The sequence below is a fragment of the Phoca vitulina genome, unplaced genomic scaffold (genome assembly GCF_004348235.1).
Source record: "Phoca vitulina isolate PV1807 unplaced genomic scaffold, GSC_HSeal_1.0 scaffold26, whole genome shotgun sequence".
Classification (NCBI taxonomy): domain Eukaryota; kingdom Metazoa; phylum Chordata; class Mammalia; order Carnivora; family Phocidae; genus Phoca; species Phoca vitulina.
Genome location: NW_022589729.1, coordinates 5,649,682 through 5,661,744, shown reverse-complemented (window position 1 = coordinate 5,661,744; position 12,063 = coordinate 5,649,682). Strand labels below are relative to the sequence as shown.

General features: G+C 42.0%; 1 protein-coding gene across 1 annotated transcript in view; it reads left to right on the top strand.

Moving 5' to 3' along the window:
• MTARC2 (mitochondrial amidoxime reducing component 2) overlaps window positions 1-9,266 on the top strand; it is a 31,881-nt gene extending 22,615 nt beyond the window's left edge. Inside the window, exon 8 of the mRNA XM_032422427.1 lies at window positions 8,410-9,266. The gene's annotated coding sequence lies outside the window, so the exon portion shown is untranslated. The remainder of the gene's footprint in view (window positions 1-8,409) is intronic.
• The last annotated feature ends 2,797 nt before the right edge of the window (window positions 9,267-12,063 follow it).

Below are 12,063 nucleotides of genomic sequence, written 5' to 3'. Positions count from 1 at the left end.
GAGATGTTTTTACGTTTTGCTGCTTTAACTCTTCGGAGGATGAGCAGTTTGTGTTCTGCTCTTTGGAGTTGGAAAATGCCTTTTATTTTTCTTCCCTCCACAATCTGATTTATTTCACCTAGGCTTCCTCTCCCACTTCCCATTCAGTTATAAAAGGCTGCTGCAGGAGCCCCAGCAAAAGACAGGTAGATGTTCTCAGTTCATTAAGAAATAAGGAACTGAAGGTGAGCAGGTCCCAAGAGTTCTATATTGATTTTTTCTGTCTGTGATAGAAAAGTGAGGGGAAATGTTTAAATTATTCAAAATCAACTTGAGAAAAACATTAAATACTTTTTATAAAATTTATTTTTAAAATATGATTTAAAGTTTAAGAAATATTAGTGTATCAAGGTGCCTGGATTCTGAATCATAAGGTAGAAAATAATGCTCTCACCTTGATTTCATCAGGCCAGAGACAACCCTGACGCCTGGAACATAATGCCCAACCCCCAAATTATAGAAATAAAATCATTTGGAAGACTTCGAATTGAGGTTTATTAAACAACTCTTTTCATAAAATCTATAACCCCAGTTCTGAAAGTCACCTTATGTCCGTAACTCTTGACCGTTGTTCTTTCTGATCCTGGCCTGACCTTCTCACCTTTCCGCTTGACCAGCTTTGAGGACAACATGGAATACTGGTCCAGACTGTCTAGATCCAGCATCAGATAGACTTGGGTTCATAATCTAGCAGCTCCTTTTCCTAACTTGGTTGAATTATTTAACCTCTTAGCCTTACTACCCTTATCTGCAAAGTGTTGGAATACGGCAGTACTCAACCAAACAATCATCACAGTTATTTTGAGGATTAATTTATATAAAGTTGCAGCATTGCAACAGAAATGTGAGGAGTCCAGATTGGGTGGGGGTGGGAACCATGGGCAGTGAAAGAATTCACCCAGGGCGGAGCAAAGGAGGGAGTTTATTGAATACACCGCAGGGGAGCTGTAAGGCAGGACAGAAAAGAGAGACAGAAGGCTAGGAGGCGGTGGCGAGGGACTATAGTTATAGGGCAGAGTGAGGAGGTATGGGGACATTGGGAATTTTCCCATTTTTGGTAATATTAGGAACTGTGCCTGGTTGTAAGTAGCCCATTGGTTAGGTGGGGCCTGTGGGTTAATGAGCCTGTCTGCATTCAGTTTTCTGGTCACTGGGACCCTTTTGTCATGCTCAAGCTTCCATAGCTCAAGCCTGCTGCCTAAGAACAGCCTCTACAACGAACACAGAAAATGCTCAATAAATATTAGCTGTGATTTTTATTGTTGTCATTGTAGAGGGGCTCCTAGGAAAACTACACGGAAGCCAGCAAAGGGTAAACATTCTTACGAGAATCAGCTCTTGTGAATCTCTGCCCGTAGTGCCCAGTTGAGAGAGAAAACTAAAAGTTCAGGTTGTCCCTTCCTTTCCAAATCCAAACGCATTGTTTATGGATCTTTCCTCTCCCGAGCTATTGCCTCTCTGCTTGTCTCGTTTTGCGTAACTGGGCTTGGCTTTCTGCCTGTTTGGGACTTGTAGGTTGTTGGTTCTTTCTTTTGTCTGTCTTTGGGAGTGACTCCAGCTTTGGGGAACTTAATAGCTTTTGCACCCTCTTTGAGGACCTGTTTTATACCCAAGCGGAGGTTATTCAATACTGCCAAAAACATTTACAATCTGGGGCGCCTGGGTGGCTCAGTTGGTTGAGTGTCCAACTGTTGATTTTGGCTCAGGTCATGATCTCAGGGTCCTGGGATCAGGCTCTGCGGTGAACGCGGAGTCGGCTTGAGATTCTGTCTCCCTCTGCTTCTCCACACCACCCTCCCGCCCCCGCTCATGCTTTCTCTCTCTAAAATAAAATAAATAAATAAAATCTTAAAAAAAAAAAAAAAGAAATATTTAAAATTTGAACTATATACCAGGAGGGAAAGAAGCAAATTGAGGATAATGCAGTTGGATGGGTGGATCAACCCATAATGTCATTTAAGTTACAATCCAAATTCTTTAAAGAATTAGGAACAACTGTCCTTATCTGACAGATCTTTTGCAAAACAAAAGTCAGCTCTAGAGGCAATTAAAAATTCACCCCATTCCTTTTCCAATCCCCAAACTTCCCTTATCTGTCTCAAAAGGCTTGAAAATTATTTGCCTTAGGAAATAAAAGTCCTTCTTGGAGGAACTTCCATTCCTTCTGTGTCCCTTAGTTATACATCTTATCATTTGTCTTTGAAATTTAAATATAGTTCACAATCAGATATCTGAGACTAAGGGAAAAGAAGAAAAAGGAAAAGAGGCCTTTTTGAAAAAAGAACTACTTGTAAGGGTGCTCCAGCAAGACTCCTTAATTCCAGAGACAGATTCAAGTCTTAAAAATCTTCCCCAGCAATATTGTAAGGTTTTTATATCTGTGTGTTTATGTGTTTGTTATAAATGTGAGGCATTTTTCTACCTCTGGATGGTATTGCTAAAAGTAATTTGTGAAAGAGCTCTATTTATTTTATTTTATTTTTTACTATTACTATGTTATGTTAATCACCATACATTACATCATTAGTTTTTGGTGTAGTGTTCCATGATTCATTGTTTGCGTATAACACCCAGTGCTCCATGCAGAACGTGCCCTCTTTAATACCCATCACCAGGCTAACCCATCCTCCCACCCCCCTCCCCTCTAAAACCCTCAGTTTGTTTTTCAGAGTCCATCATCTCTCATGGTTCATCTCCCCCTCCGATTTCCCCCCTTCATTCTTCCCCTCCTGCTATCTTCTTCTCCTTCTTCTTCTTCTTCTTCTTCTTTTTAGCATATAATGTATTTGTTTCAGAGGTACAGATCTGTGATTCAACAGTCTTACACAATTCACAGCAAAAGAGCTCTATTTAGTTGGTTGGAAGACAAGCATTTGTAAAGCTTGGACATTCTAGAACTCTGAAAAAGATAGAAACTAACCGAAATGTTTTCCAGCTTCATGAAATCTGAGAAAATGTTCGGTATTAAAACTAATTTAAGTTTGTTGGTTTAGGGCACCCTGGTGGCTCGGTGGGTTAAGCGTCTGCATTCTGCTCAGGTCATGATGCCGGGGTTCTGGGATTGAGCCCCACATCGGGCTCCCTGCTCAGTGGGGAGTCTGATTCTCTCTCTCCATCTGTACCTCCTCCCCGCTTGTGCTCTCTCTTTTGCTTGCTCTCTCTCTCAAGTAAGAAATAAAATCTTTAAAAAAATAAAATAAAATTGTAGAAGGTTTGTAGAAAAGGAATCCTTGAAAAGGAATTTTTTTTTTTTTTTTTTAGAAAAGGAATTTTAATATGTGGTCAAGCTGGCTAAGATTAAGATGAATAGATTTTAAAATAAGGTTTTTTTTTTAAAGATTTTATTTATTTGAGAGAGTAAGAGCTAGAGAGAGAGAGCACAAGCAGGGAGGGGGGGGAGAAGCAGACTCCCCTCTGAGCAGGAGCCCTATGCAGGGCTTGAATCCCAGACCCCGGGATCACGACCCGAGCCGAAGGCAGACACTCAACTGACCGAGCCACCCAGGTGCCCCTAAAAATAAGTTTTAATATCAAAAGTAAGCTGGTGCAAAATTAGAATTTGGGCTTTTGGTCTGCTTAAAAGTCTTTTTGACCTGGAACATTCTAAAAGATTTGCTCAACTCATTAGGCTTATTTGATATATCAAATTACATGAGAAGCATTGTCAAATAAGAGGTAATACTAAGGGGCGCCTGGTTGGCTCAGTCGTTAAGCTTCTGCCTTTGGCTCAGGTCATGATCCCAGGGTCCTGGGATGGAGCCCTGTGTCAGGCTCCCTGCTCGGCGAGAGGCCTGCTTCTCCCTCTCCCACTCCCCCTGCTTGTGTTCCCTCTCCTGCTGTGTCTCTCTCTGTCAAATAAATAAATAAAATCTTTAAAAAAAGAAAAAAAGAGGTAATACTAAACCTTCTTCATGTTGCATTGTAAAATTGTGGCAAGTGGATTAAGTCCATTCTTCTTCTGAGGAAAAAAAAGGAAGGCTGCTCATTGCCAGGCTTTTGCCACACGGATATCCTTACAACGTGGCCACAGTCTGCTCCTTACTTACAAAAATGCAGGTGGGCAAACAATGCCTGTAAATGAAGTGAACAGTCGGGGTTATAGGAACCCCAAGAAGGCCACTTGGTTCTCCCTGGCTCCCTGGCAAACCCCATTTTTCAGGTTTTGCATTCTTTCACCCACCACAGTACATTTAAGATGACTCACTCAAGTTACGAACAGACATTGGTGGAGAGACATTTATAAAATTGCAAAACAGTCTACCAGGGATGCCTGACCTGTCAGGTCCATAATCCTGAAACAAAATGAAATAAAATAGAACTTTTTATTCCCAGAGGCCTTAGACCTCCCTCTCTCTAGACCCTTCGAATGCCTGCACCTGGACTTCATTCAACGGCCAGTTAGTAGGGGTTATTAACATGTTCTTGTTATTGTTTGCCTATTTTCTGGATGGACTGAAGCCTTTCCCTACTGCAAAGCTGATGTCCCCATAGTAGCAAAGAAACTGTTAAAAAGTGTGTTTCCCACTTGGGGTCTACTTTCCATTATTTCCAGGGATCGAAGCACCCGTGTCACTAGACAGATTATAGGAGCCTTAACAATAACCTTGCAAAATTTTTAGAATTCTAGCAGCATAGGATGAAGCAACCTTCTTCTGATCATCATGAGGTTGAAGAAGATTCCTAGATGCCAGTTCAAAGGATCCTGTCAGTCATACTTTAGAGCCTGGTGACTAGGTATTCTGGAAGTCATCAGAGGAAGACAGCCCTTCTAGCTCCATTAAAAAGAGACATTTCCTGGTGCGTCTGACCGCAGACCCTGCTGCAAATCTAGAAGGTGTTAAGTCCTGGGTACACATCACAAAGCAGAAGAAGGCTCTACGTGACACCTGGTCCTATATAGACCCTGAAGACCTAGAAATTAAATTGAGGAGGAAGAGAAATCGCTGACATTGCAGTAGACTGCTTCCACCCACGACCAAGATCAAGACTTCATACTTGAACATAAAACCCTTCTTCTTTTCCTTTCCTTTATTCTGGCCTTAGCTTGGAAAGATAATACACTCATTCTGTCTCCCAGGCCGTTGCTAAGGCTACATTTACATTGTTGAGTTAAAAGGGACCTACCAGTGGGGTTTCAGTTCAGGATTCACTCCTTTTGACAGGTCCCTGTTTCCCTAGTTAGGAATAAATGTAAATGAGGCTAATTTTCGGGGTTCCTGGGTGGCTCAGTCAGTTAAGCATCCGACTCTTGATTTCAGCTCGGGTCATGATCTCAGGGTTGTAAGATTGAGCCCTACATCCAGCTCCGCGTTGAGGATGGAACTTGCTTAAGATTCTCTCCCTCTTCCCCTCCCCCCCCCCCCCCCCCCCGGTTCACACACCATGTGAACACACTTTCTCTCTCTCTCAAAAAAATGGGACTGATTTCTTAATTCTTAAAATTATTACAGAATCTGCTGCTAAAGCAATGGCTACCCAACAAAGATCCTTAGACTCTCTGCCAAAGTAGTTTTGATAATAATGGGACAGCTCTTGATTATCTTTGAGCTGAGCAAGGAGGTATCTTGCTGTGGCCAACACCACCTGCTGTACCTGGATTGACACTTCTGGGGAAACTAAAACTCACTTACCTGAGATCATTGAGCAAGCCACTTGGCTTAAAGGATGACCCCTTCAGTGGGGTCTGTCTTTGATCTGATTTTGATTGGTTTGGGTCTTGGGCACCAAGGCTTCTAAGTGAACTCTAAACATCAGGGATTATCCTGCTTATAGTGATTATAATAATCTTCCTGGTACATTGTATCCTCTCAAAACCTTTTTCTTTTTCTTTTTTTTTAGATTTTTATTTGAGAGACAGTGGGAGTGAGAGAGAGTGCATGCACGAGTGGGGGGAGGAGCAGGGGGAGAGGGAGAAGCAGACTCCCCACTGAGCAGGGATCCTGATGCGGGGCTCCATCCCTGGGACCCTGGCATCATGACTGAGCCAAAGGCAGACGCTTAACTGACTGAGCCACCCAGGTGCCCCTGTATCCTTTCAAAAATTTTAAATGTCTGATCACAACCACTAACCACCAAGCACATGATCTCCTTAAGACTACAATGGCAGAAAAGGAACAGAGAACAACAGACTTAAGGAATGCAGACCTTGTCGTAACCCATGAATTTCACAGAGATAAAGCAAAAACACCATGATCTGTGAATGCCACACAGAGGATCAACAGGAGCTTCAAGCACCACAGAGCCAAGCTGAGCGTGACGCTAATGCCTTAAATTTTGAGCACAACTCTCAGTTCAGCTGAGAGTCTGATCAAAAGGGGGGAATTGTTAACCAGAAAACTACAGCCCTAAAATGGCCTCACTAAGTTAAGTAAGTTAAGGCTTCAAGTGAGTAAACCAAGACTTAATATCTAACCTAACTGCAGTTTCAATTCCCCAGGGATGTAAGCTTTAACCAGGCAACATGGAACTTCCTGGTCAAAACTAGGAAATTGACTGGTAGACCGTTCTCTCCAGAGGAGGGCAACCTTGCCTAAACAGTGCATTCCTTGCTAACAAAGTCCATTCTTCTTTTTATGTCTTTTCTCTGCCTTTAAAAACCTTTCTTTTGTTTAGGTCAGTGGAGCTCCCCTCTCCTTGCTAGATGGGATGCTGTGCAATTCATGAATCGTTTAATAAAGTCAATTAGATCTTTCAACTTACTCAGTTAAATTTTGCTCTTTAACACATGCGTGGGATGGACTGGAGCTGGGAGGGGACGTGAAAGGCCAGGCGGGGGTGGCAACATGTGTCTTAAGCAAGGTGCAAGCTGTGGGCATGGCGAGGGATGTGGGAGTGCCCAGATCGTGCACATGGCCGAGATGATGTTGGCTACTGGGCCCTGAGCAACTTTTCAGCCTTATTATCCAGCGGTCCCCCACACAACCCAGGGCGCTTGTCCTGCTGTCCACGCCCTAGAAGCATGGAGAACTTTCCTCTCTGGTGGGCGTTGCTGCTGGGCTTTAAAAATCACGGTAATGTTACTCATCTACTTGGTGAGCCTAGTCTGGTTTCTGCGTTCTGGATTCTTTATATGACAGGTTGGTTAAAGCAAAGGTAGCGGTTAATATTTGCATGGGGTTACTTATTCATTTAAAGTTCAATTATGTAAAAGTTCATCTGTTCCATTGTAGAAGCAATACATGTTCCTCACGGTGAATTTAGAAAATACCAGCCACGTTGGGGAAAGAAATCACCCATTGTCACTGTTTAAAAATTTTATTCTGCTTGGGTTTTTTGTTTGCTTAATGTAGCCATGATCTGTATGATATAGATAACATAGACATATATATAATCATATATACTATTTACAGATATATGTTGTACATCATATGATATGTATAGATACATATCATCCATGTATCATATGGTAAATATATGCAGAAGTATGTATCATATATACTTTCGTAGACCTCCAGTCTTTTCAAAGGTCATTTCTGATGGCTTCATAACATTACATGTAGAAATATACACCGTGTTCTAAACACCATTTTATAGTATTTGACACTTGGAATATATCCAATTTTGTTGTAAATAATAATACAGTGAGGGGCGCCTGGGTGGCTCAGTTGGTTAAGCGACTGCCTTCGGCTCAGGTCATGATCCTGGAGTCCCTGGATCGAGTCCCGCATCGGGCTGCCTGCTCGGCAGGGAGTCTGCTTCGCCCTCTGACCCTATCCCCTCTCATGTGTTCTTTCTCTCTCATTCTCTCTCTCTCAAATGAATAAATAAAATCTTAAAAAAAATAATACAGTGTATATCTTTGTGTGCAGAATCATTTTATTTTATTATTTTTTAAAAAGATTTTATTTATTCATTTGAGAGAGAGTGCACAAGCGGGGGGAGGGGCAGAGGGAAAGGAACAAGCTGACTCCCTGCCAAGTGGGGAGCATTTTGTGGGGCTCGATCCCGGGACCCCAAGATCACAACCCCAGCTGAAGTTAGACGTTTAACCAACTGAGCCACCCAGGTGCCCCCAGGGCCATTTTACAATTGAGTGATTTTCTGAAACTAGATTGCTAAAGTGGAATTATTGACTCGCAGGATACAGGCATATATTATAGCATCCTGACCAGTGGTTTTCAAAAGCGCTCCTCCCCTGTGCACCCTCTCGTGCCACGTGGGGGAGATCCTGGCTCTGGGCTCTTGCCCAGACCTGGGTGGGCCTCTCAGTCTTAACAGGCTGCTTTTTCCCATGGAGGTAATTTGGCACAGGACATAGTTTATGTTTCCTGCATTTTAACCTCATCGAGGGACTGTTTTGTGAGTGTTTGAGCTATTTATGACCTGTAGGAGAAATAACCAGATAATCAGAGGTCCTTGTCATTTATTCAGGTTCCAGCATCCAGGAGGCTTTCTTTAGGATTTTTCCCACAGCAGCAACGCCACCACCTCAGCGCATCCTTGCTAACCAGCCTGTGGCCATCTTCACCCTGGAAATGAATCTCCAGTTTTAACTTTTTGAAGTTACGCATGCTCCGCAGTTAATGCAGGAAAAGTATTAGAGGCAATTCAGAAATAAGAAGATAAATAGATTTTAGGTATTGAGGACTTTTGAAATAAGTAAAACTGTCTATGAAATTGTTCTGAATGTTACTATAGCAATTACACTTCTCAATCCCTGATGTTAATATTGATGAGTAAAGAAAGCTTAAAGAATGAGTTAAAAAGCTATAAAACTTTTTCTAAGTGTTGACATTTTATTACCTATCATTCGTCTTTTGGGAGGAATAGGAAATGAGATCACTGTTTTTTGATGTGCCTTTTACATGTTAACACAAATTCCTGTTCTTGGTCTTTACATGGCTGTTGAATCCTGTCAACTTTTTGCTCATGGGTTTTGGAATCAGGTTGTACGTGAGTATGGAAGTTATTTTATAGATCTTGTTTTTATATTCGATTAAGCCTCCCTGAAGCCATATGGAAGTAATCTGTGTGTAACTGCCAGATACATCGCCTGGAATTCCAAGTATGATGAAGAAAAGATGGGATTTTAAAAAGAATGGAATTTTGAGAGCAGGAGGGAGGGGGAGGAAAGAATGAGCACGTTTTTTTTAGGTGCAAATAATTTTTTTTGTAACGAAGGGAAATGAACTATTTTGGTATGACTAAACAAATCCTTGCTGAAGAAATATGTGGATGAATTAACCCACTTATAATTTTGTGGTTTCTTTCATATTAATAAATGTGAATCTCAGTTGTACTTTTTCTTTGGTATTTATGAGTCTGCGTCAGGGCTTCTCTCATTTTATATTAGAACTTTGGTCGCTGGTATTCATTTTTCTTTACTCTTTTCTAGTAATCTAGCGGAGGGTTTCCCTCCAGAGATAGGAGTGGACTCCGCAAACATTACCTCCCGTGGTGGGTGGGGGATGGGGGGCATCAGGAACTACACAGAAGGCCCACTGAGGCAGGATGGCCAGTGACCGTGAGGAGATTGTCAAGGAGACTTTAAAGTCAGCCATTGAAATAGAGAAGCAGATTTTTTCCTTTTAAAATTTCTGAAGACAGCAGCACCTGGCTGGCTCAGTCAGAAGAGCATGCGACTCTTGATCTTGGGATCTCGAGTTCAAGTCCCACTTTGGGTGTTGAGATGACTTAAATGAATAAATAAAAAGTAAACTAAATTTCTGAAGAGAAATTAGAGAAGGAGATAATCAGAAATACACAAAATTGAGTGCCCATGAGCTGGTTTTCTGTGGAGAACATGGAGAATATGGAGCTCGAGTCCTGTGTCCTGCTCAGGTGTGTGCTCTCCGCTCTATTCTCGTGGCGCACATCACCATCCATCAACATTTCTCTGTGGAAAGCTAGATTTACCCAAGCCCCTTCTCCCTCCAGCTCATTCCTGGAAGAGGCAGTCACTGGTGTACCATAATAGTGGAAGTAACTTTGACCCCTGTACTCTGAACACAGTTCCGGGCTTTCACAGGAGTAGGGCAGGGAAAGGGGGACCTGGGGTTGAACGAGAGAATAGGACAGATATAATCCGTGTAGGCCTAAATATCTATGGTGAAGAACAATGTTCAGACAGATCTTCCCTGAGCACTAAGGGGCCCCGATGTGCGTTTCAGCTGGCGAAAAAAGAATTGCTCTGCTTTGGAGACTTTCCCTTTACTGATTTAAGACATTCTCCAATTGTGTGGACAGTTCTGGTGGGGTCTTGAATTGTACTGTTCTAGGCTGTCTCTCTCCTTGACCAAACTAGTTGGCTCCTCTGAAGCTTCCTCTCCGCCAGGCCGCAACCATGACTCTGGCCTTGCTAGGCTTGCCTAGCTCAGTTTAGCAAGAACCCTGCTAAATCAGTTTGAGAGCGTCCTCACCTTGGCTATCTGATCACTCGTATTATAGAATTGAGTTCCTCATCGCCACCTTCGACGTGTAAGACCTCGGCCTCCCTTCAGCAAGAATCCTGTTAAGTCAGTTTAACAAGAGTCCTCCTACCCTTGATGTTTTCCCTGAAGTAATCTTCCATCCACTGACCCTGTCTCTCTGCATCTTGGCTACAAATGCCCACTTACCTTTGCTGTGTTCAGAGTTGAGCCCTATTGTAATATCTCTATTGCAAATGTCTTATTTTTTTTATTGACCTATAACATTGTATTCATTTAAGGTATATAATGTAATGATTTGGTGTATGTGTATATTATGAAATGATCACAGTAAGTCTAGTTAATGTCCATTACCTTACACAGTTGTAATTTTTTTCTTGGGATGAGAACTTTTAAGATGAAATCTCTTAGCAACTTTTATTTTATTTTATTTTATTTTATTTTTTTTAAAGATTTTATTTATTTATTTGAGAGAGAGAATGAGATACAGAGAGCATGAGAGGGGGGAGGGTCAGAGGGAGAAGCAGACCCCCCGCTGAGCAGGGAGCCCGATGTGGGACTTGATCCCGGGACTCCAGGATCATGACCTGAGCCGAAGGCAGTTGCTTAACCAACTGAGCCACCCAGGCGCCCTCTTAGCAACTTTTAAATTCACAACACAGCATTGTTTTGTTTTTTTAAGATTTTATTTATTGATTTGTCAGAGAGAGAGAGAGATAGAGAGCGCACAAGCAGGGGGAATGGCAGGCAGAGGGAGAAGCAGGCTCCCCACCAAGCAAGGAGCCCAATGTGGGACTTGATCCCAGGACCCTGGATCTTGACCTGAGCTGAAGGCAGAGGCTGAGCCACCCAGGCGTCCCCACAAACACAGCATTGTTAACTATAATCAACATGCTGTACATTACGTCCCCAGAACCTATTTCTCTTACAACTGGAAATTTGGGCCTTTTGACCACCTTCATTTATTTTGCCCACCGCCTACCCCCTGCCCTTGGCAACCACCAGTCTCTTCTCTGTATCTATGAGTTGTTTTTATTTTTGTTTTTGTTTTAGATTCCACATATAAATGAGATCATATGGTATTTGTCTTTCTCTATCTGATTTATTTCACTTAGCATAATGCCCTCAAGGTCTATCCACTTTGTCCTGAAGGGCAGGATTTCATTTTTTTTAAATAAGACTGAATAATATTCCATTATAGGTACACACCACATTTTCTTTATCTGTTCATCTGTCCAGTGGACACTTAGGTTGTTTCCATGTCTTGGCTATTGGAAATAATGCTGCAATGAACATGGGGGTGCATAAATCTTTTCAAATGAGTGTTTTCTCTTTCTTTGGATAAATACCCAGAAGTGGAATTGCTAGATCCTATGGCAGTTCTGTTTTTAAATTTTTGAGGAAACTTCATACTGTTTTCCATTAGTGGCTGCACCAATTTATATTCCTACCAACAGTGCACAAGGGTTCCCTTTTCTGCACATCCTCCCCAACACTTGTTATCTCTTCTTGATAATAGCCATTCTAACACATGTAAGGTGGTAGCATTTCCCTGATGATTGATGGTGAGCACCTTTTCACATACCTCTTGTCTTCTATGGAAAAATGTTGGCTTAGTTCTGCTGCTCATTTTTATTTTTATTGTTATTTATTTTTA